The sequence below is a fragment of the Giraffa tippelskirchi genome, chromosome 1, assembly GCF_054371585.1.
Source record: "Giraffa tippelskirchi isolate mGirTip1 chromosome 1, T2T-mGirTip1v1.2.pri, whole genome shotgun sequence".
Taxonomy (NCBI): Eukaryota; Metazoa; Chordata; class Mammalia; order Artiodactyla; family Giraffidae; genus Giraffa; species Giraffa tippelskirchi.
The window spans coordinates 226006988-226015063 of NC_137275.1; positions in this window are offsets into that span (position 1 = coordinate 226006988).

Genomic DNA, 8076 nt, shown 5'->3' on the forward strand with positions numbered 1-8076 from the left:
CACAGCCCTGTAACTTCGGGAGGCTGGGTGCTTGAGATGTGATTTGTGCTCAGCTGCAGTTGTAGCTACGTTTCTGTTAGCTTACCAGGACGTTGTGCCCAGGCCGTTTATATATATAGTTTAATTCCACACCACCTGTTCCTGCTGTGCAGACAGCGGGGGTTCAGGCCAAGTGCCTGGCACGGCCCAGGCTCTAACACACGTGCCATGTGAGTGTGGCTCCCCTCTGGCCGATTGTGCACAGCCACGCTCCTGGAGCCACTGCGCTTAGAGACCTACCCCCGTCCCACAGTTAGTTCTTAAAATAGCAGTCAGCGCTGACTTGTGTTTTCCTGCAAACAGGAAAGGGAGAGGATGCTGAAACAGTTCAGAGGCTGCTTGAATTGAAAGGCAACAGAGTTTTCATGAAGAAATCTCCCCGTTTGACCCCGAGTAACTGGAAATGGGAGGCCAACAGTGGACCCCAGCTCTCGCTGGGGCGGAGAGACAGCTGGACCCACCTGCGCCCCGGCCTCCTTCCCGTTGGACCGAGTCCCGGGCCCTCCCCCGCCGTGCCCTGTCCTGCGTTTGCGTCTGCCCTTGTCCGCGTCCTCGTTACCTGCGCTATCCCTGTGCCCCTGCACCCTCCCCTGCTCCCTGCCTGAGCCCCTCTGCGTGGCTCCCCCCACTCACCACGTGTCTTTCCTAAGCTCTTATGGCCTGGCCAGATCACAGGCTCCTTAGGGACGCCCTACCCCGTCCACGAATTCTTACTCGGCACAGATACACTATGGACCGCTCCCCAGCCGTAAGAAAGAAGGAGGCAATGCCATTGGCCGCAACAGAGATGGAGCTAGAGATGATCATCCTAAGAGAAGTACGTCAGACAAAGACAAGTAACGTATGATATCATTTATATGTGGAATCTAAAAAACAATACAAGTGGACTTACTTACAAAAGAGAAAACAGACTCACCCACAACATAGAAAACAAACTTATGGTTGCCAAAGGGGAACGGTTGTGGGGCGGGGTAAATCAGGAGTCTGTGATTAACATACACACACTACTGCGTATAAAACAGATCAGTAATGAGGACCTACAGGATCGCACACGGAGCGCTGCCCACTGTAAGGGCCTAGACGGCCTGGATGCCAGACGATGAGGCTGCTGGAACAGGGCTAGAGGCCTAAATATTATACATAATTGAATCACTTTGCTACATGCTGCTGCTACTGCTGCTGCTAAGTCGCTTCGGTCATGTCCGACTCTGTGCGACCCCATCGACGGCAGCCCACCAGGCTCCCCCGTCCCTGGGATTCTCCAGGCAAGAACATTGGAGTGGGTTGCCATTTCCTTCTCCAGTGCATGAAAGGGAAAGTGAAGTCACCCAGTCATGTCCGACTCTTAGCGACCCCATGGACTGTAGCCCACCAGGCTCCTCCATCCATGGGATTCTCCAGGCAAGAGGACTGGAGTGGGTTGCCACTGCCTTCTCCGCTTTGCTACATATAGTATTATAAATCAACTATGCCTGTGTGCATGCTAAGTCGCTTCAATCGTGTCTGACCTTGCAACCTCATGGACTGTAGCCCGCCAGGCTCCTCTGTCCGTGGGGTTCTCTAGGCAAGAACACCAGAGTGGGTTGCTATGCCCTCCTCCCCCGGGGATCTTCCCGACCCAGGGACTGAACCTGTGTCTCTTACGTCTCCTGCACTGGCAGGTGGGTTCTTTGCCACTAGCGCCACCTGGGAAGCCTGTAAACCAACTCTATGCCAAGTCACTCATTCCTGTCCGACTCTGTGACCCCATGGACTGTAGCCCGCCAGGCTCCTCTGTCCATGGGGTGCTCCAGGCAACAATACTGGAGTGGGGTGCCATGCATGCTCTCCTCCAGGGAATCTTCCCGCCCTACCTCTCCATAAAATAGAAACCGAATTTACAAAGCCATTGCAGATTCCGCCCTTCGTCTTTCACCAGCAGCAGCTCCGCTGCTTTTCAAGGTGAAGATCTTCACCGGGAGGCTGATCGCGATGCTCTTATTTTTGCAAATAACATATCTGAAGACAGAGGTGAGAAGATGAGATCGCTGCACAGGGCTAGAGGCCGCGGGCCTGGTGCGGGGAGCAGGGACCCCACTGCAGCTGCCGCGTGCCCTTCCGCCTTGTGCCTCTGATGCCAGCAGCCCTCCTCAAGAGGGGTGGACTTGCTGCCCCTCACTGAGCAGACAAGGAATGTGCTTCCTTCCCCGCTTCCTCTTGGCCATGGAGATGGAGCCCTGGAGAAGAGAGACCCCAGGGAGGTCTTGCAGGGCCTCCCCTGATTTTCCTAAAATGAGTTGAAACAGCCCCACCATCCGTTCTCCTTAAACATTCTGTTTTCAGGTCCAGGAAAAGCCCTATAAACTTGATTTCTTGTCTAAATCTTACAAAACGACAAGTCCACTCTAAACTCCAACCTACCCACTGGACAACCAGGCACAGCCCTGGAGTCGGGCCCTCAGCTGGCCTTCTGGGGCACAAGGGGGTCCAGACCTGCAGATCCGTGGGAGCTGGGGAGGCAGCTGGACCGGTTCAGCACGTGGGGACAATGGGGAGCGTGACCGTCCGAGTCTCGGTCCGGTCCGGCTCTGCAGACCACCCGTAAGCCCCTTCCTACCCCGGGCGAGGCCCTGCAGGGCCCAGGGCAGCCCAGGTGCTCTTGGCCACTGAGTCCTCCCTCCTGTGACTCATCCACGGCCAGCACTGCTGCAGCCTCGTGGGGTCAGAGAACAGGAAGGTGACGGGCTCCTGGGGACGATCTAAGCTTTCCCTGTGGTTTGGGTATTTCATGGGCTTCCCTGGTGGCTCAGTGGTAAAAAATCCACCTGCCAGTGCAGGAAACATGGGCTCAATCCCTGGGTCGGGAAGATCCCCTGGAGAAGGAAATGGCAACCCACTCCAGTATTCTTGCCTGAGAAATCCCATCGAGAGAGGAGCCTGCAGGGCTACAGTCCACGGGGTCGCAAAGAGACAGACACGACTGAGCAACTAAACAACACAAGGGCGTCTCAAGCACCACCCTTTCGTCTCCGGGCTCTGAGAGCTTCTTTGATTTCCTCCTTGTTTGTTACAAGAGTCAATGCGCTGGGCGGAAGCCAGCCTGCTCTGAGCTCTTCTGACACCTCCACCCCACCTGCCTGACTTTTGGCCTGGCCTGACCTATCCGGGTTCCTCTTCTCTTCGTGTGAAATGGGACAAAGAGCGCCTTCCTCGTGCAGTGAGATGTCACTGGGTGTGGATTTCCTCTTCGCTTCCATCCCTGGAGACAGACACTGAGTCTTGTTGACGCCAGGAGATGTTTCAGAGGCTGAGCTGACACCCTCTGGCTGAAATGCAGAAGATGAACGTTGAGTCCCAGCATTATAGCCTAGAGCCGTCAGAATCTCGTTGCCAGTGATGAACAGGTAGCTCAGCCCACGGAGGGGACATGAACTTCCCTGGGAGGCCCGTGGGAAAGCGAGTGCACTCGAGGCTGGCCGTGGGCGAGCTCCTCTCTCTGCTCCTCTCGCAGCTGCCCTGACTCTCAGCGGAAGACGTGGATCTCAGTGGCCTCCAGAGTCCCGTCGTCTGCTCCCTCAGAAAGATGAGCTCTGTACCCCCTCACCAGGCCCTGTTCACGGCCTGGGAAACGGCTGTGATTGGGTGGCCTGGGGCAGTGCCCACCACCGGGGCTGCCCCCGTGGGCTGAGGACACGGCCCCTTACATGCAAAACCCCTCCTGGAGAGCGAGCTGCCCTCCAGCAATAGGGGGTCTTTGGGAAGGGGTGGGCATGCTGGCCACACTCAGAGCCGGAGTGCAAGCTGTCATCACGGCCGTGTTCGAGACCCTCACGAGCAAATCGCGCCTTTAACTACAAGGGAGCCGAGGTCCTTGGCAGGAAACACAGCGCGATGAGGCGTCCGTTCTCGGGACAGCTGGCAGCCGGCCGTCACCTCGCCCTCCTCGGCTGGTGTTTCTCATCTCAGGGCAGCGGTCAGTGGATCTTACGAAACTCAATGTGTTTCCTGCAGATCTGCCCGCGGTGCCCTCGTGGGAAGCTAGTTTCCCGGCATTCTTGTGGTCACTGGTGCGCAGGAAGCCGTCAGCAACCTGGATTGGCCGTAAAGTGGGGGTGATGGCTTCGGTCCGCCCAGGCTTCTGGGATCTCCCAGCCAGGGCCGCCGGACCTGCGGTGCGGGTTCCATCAGGAGGCTGCGTGCTGGGGCTCTGGGAGGCGTCTCTGGAGTTTGGCTGGAGTTGGAGCAGTTGGCGCTGAAGATGAGTCCCAGAGCCCCTGGTGCCTGCTGTCTGGGCCTGACCTTGCCCAGAGCTTTCATCTCAGCAGAGGGAGCCTCCTGACCACCCCCACCCCCCAACCTTCTGGTCCACGTGCCGCCCCAGCCCGAGGCTTCATCCTGCAGGGATTCCCGCTCCCCGGCCACAGAGCCATGAGAGACACTGCTCTAGGCAGAGCTGGGCTGCGTTTGCTGGGTCCTCAGCCCACATCCTGAACTCCCTGCTGCGGGAGAACTGACCGCGGATGGAGCTGTGTTGAGCTCTGCGCACGAGGCAGGCCAGCGGAGTCCTTGCACCCGACAAGGGCTGGTCCACACGCTGCCACGTCAGTCCATGGATTTCCAGGCCCGCACCCGGGCCCAGCCACATCCTGGGGACCCTCGCCTCCTCCCTGCTGGCCCCCCTCCACCCTGCCCCTCTCTCGCCCTATCCACTCCCTGCAGGATGGCAGCGCATCGGTTCTGAACTTGGAAAACCCGTCGATGGCTGAGATGACAGGGGCCTCTGGTGGGGGAGGTGCCGGCCGTCCCACCAGGCTCGGAGCAACTCCCTGGCGTCCTGGACAGAAGCCACCATGCTGGGCGGAGACCTGGCTGGATCTCCAGTCTCCCCTGAACACCCTCCAGGACCTCTGCTTGCCCGGTGCTCAGCTCCGCGACCTTCTCGGTGACCTGGAAGCCCCGCCCGAGGGGTTCTCCCTTCCGCAGCCTGCCCCTCCCGCCGCCCCCGCCCACCGCCGCCCCTCGCTCAGGGCTGCCCATCCACCTGCTTCTGCGATGGAAAGTCGAGCTGGCCACAGCCTCTGCCTGCGCCTGGAGGGCAGGCCCGCGTGGTAGGTCCCGGGCGTCTGGCGCATCCCAGCTCGACCTGCCCCGACCTTCGGATCCAGGGCATCTTCTTCCGGCCCGGGCTCGTCTCCATCAGTGCCCTTCTTTGCACTTACATCCGCCTGCGCGTCTCCCTGGTTCATGCCTGTGTCCTGGTGACTGGGTCCAATTGCTGGGTTCCCAGTATGAGCGCATCATTGAAGTCAAAGTATTCCCTGCAGGGGTTTTGGTTGGTATCGCATTGAATCTAGAATTCAGTCTGAGTTCAGTTGAGTTTGTCAACAAGTGATCTGCCCATTCATAAACATGACATATTCCTACATTTTTAAACGGCTTCTTTAATAGGCTTTGGCAAGGATTTATGGTCTTTTCCAAAGGTTTTGCACATTTTTCTTAGGTTTGCTTCCTGTTACTGTTCTCCAGTGGTTCCACCTACCACTGGAGGAGATGTGGGTTCAGTCTCTGGGTCGGGAAGGTCCTCTGGAGAAGGCAATGGGAACCGTCTCCAGTATTCTTGCCTGGAGAATCCTATGGACAGAGGAGCCTGGCGGGCTACAGTCCATGGGGTCGCAGAGAGTCAGACATGACTTAGCAGCTAAACAACAACAAACGGTTGTTTTCTGCTGCTGGAAACACTATTTGTTTTTAACTCACTTTCTAGTTGTGTGTTCTTCGTACATAAAAATGCAAGTGAATCTTGGATTTTGACCTTGTATCCAACAATCTTTATAAGTGCAGTTATTAATCCTAATAATTTTTAAAAATAAACTTTTAGATTTTCTACTCACCCAGTCTTTTTTTTTTTTTGATAAAGACAGTTCTGTTTGTTTCCTTCCCGTCCTCTATGGCATTGGGGGCCCTGCCTGCTCATGGCCTGGATGGTGATTTGTAGGTGGTCCACCTCTGTTCTTTTTTTTTTTTTTAGCATAAATAGAGTTGGTTCTCAGAAATGGTTTGTTGTTTGAGAATTTTTTAATCTAATTGTTACAGTAAACTTGGGATTATTTTTCTGCCTTCTTTATGCCATTTTGTAGATACTACTTTTGCAATGTGTAATTGCACCAAATTATCTGATTGAGCAATTTCATGGTTCAAAATGTCAAAAGTTCACCAATGATAGTTTTTTGCTTGTATTGCTGAACTGTTAAGCCTGGACCATACAGATGGCTTCCTTTGTGTTAACACTAGCTGTCTTGGTAACAACGTGGCTCAGTCTGGGGGCCCCGGTTAGCTTCACAGTCTGAACGGGACGGTAGAGTCGGCTGCACTGAATCATCAGACTTCTGTCTGGAAGTGTGCAGCCTGCTTTCTGCTGGTCGCTGAGTGCAGGGGTGGGGGTCAGAGAGCGGGTGGCACCCGTCTGCGGGTGAGCCTCCGGCCTGGCGCAGATGCTGCACGGGCTCGGCTCCTCGGCTCCCTGATTCTTGTCCAGCCAAGCAAGCCCAGCCCTGACTTGGCAAGTGGCTTCTGTCTGGAAACATTCAGCTTCACTTTCCTAGTGTTAGAGGGTGGATCATGGTGTGAGGGGCAGTCTCGGGGTCCCTAGGGGGCGGCTGGCAGGGCCCCACTGGATGTGCTTTGTTGTTTGGTTTCTGCTGCTTTGCCTCGCCGAGACAGAGGGTGTTTGAGGCACCATAGGAGCCTCCAAAACAAGGGCGGGCCCCGAGGTGGTCACTGCTTTCAGGAAGGCCGGCGGGCTCAGGGAATAGCTTGCAAAGCACTCGGACCCAGCAGGAGGTCAGCAGGGCTAGGCGTGCAGCCCCGTGGGTGGACGGCTGACTCTGCTCCCAGGGGTGCGATTCCTTGAGCCTGAAGTGCTCAGGTCATGGTTTCCTTGTTCCCTTTGGCCCTGTAGACGCAATTGAGAATGACTGTCAGGGCACCGTGACCAGCCCTGGACACGCCCAGGGGACAGCCCGCAGCCCTTTGTGAGGACAAAGGCGCGGATCCTCAGAGCTGCTGAGGGCAGGCTGGTCGCCATGGGGCTGGCCGGGCATTCCTAGACCCTCCGGGCTGATGGACCTGCTCCTACCTTCCGGCCAGGTGCTGGAGAAACCCGGACATGGCTCCAGGAGGTGATGAAACAGAGTTCGGTGGTTCTGCTCCAGCTGAGCCGGGGCCGGCCTGGGGTCAGTCTGGTCAGCAGAGGCACACAGCCTCACCCTCCTGTGCTTCTGTGTAAGAACGCCACACTAATACGGACAGCTGAGGGAGCGCGCACTCCCAGCCAGCAGCCCGGCACCTGTGGACGCTCAGCTGACGTGTGTTGCTCCTGAGGCGCGTCACTGCCTCCTGGACTGCGGACCCCCAGGCCGCCCTGCCACGCTGTGCTTGGGCCACTTAGAGACATCACCCCCAAACACAGAACTACGCAGCACCAAGCGGGCGGTGAGAGAGCCCCTGTGCCCAGACCAGCTGGAGCAGAGGCTGCGCTCAGACCTCAGCTGGGCATGGACCCTGCTCTACGATGCCCGCCAGTGACCTTGAGATGCTCTGAGTCTCGATTCAGGGTCACGAATGCGTCTCAGAGAATAGGTGATTTGCAGACGTGGAGGAGGCCGAGGAGGGAGGCGGCTGGCCATCTGGGGGCGGGTGGCGGTGGTCCTGGCTGAGTTTGGCACCCCGGCTGGCCCCTGCTGGGGGGGGGGGGCGGTCCTGGCTGAATTTGGCACCCTGGCTGACCCTGTCAGGGGGCAGTGGTCCTGGCAGGGGGCGGTGGTCCTGGCCAAGTTTGGCACCCCGGCTGGCCCCTGCAGGGGGGGTCCTGGCCAAGTTTGGCACCCTAGCTGACCCTGTCAGGGGGCTGTGGTCCTGGCAGGGGGGCTCCTGGCTGAGTTTGGCACCCCAGCTGACCCCTGCAGGGGTGTCCTGGCCAAGTTTGGCACCCCGGCTGGCCCCTGTAGGGGGGGTCCTGGCTGAGTTTGGCACCCCGGCTGGCCCCTGCAGGGAGGGTCC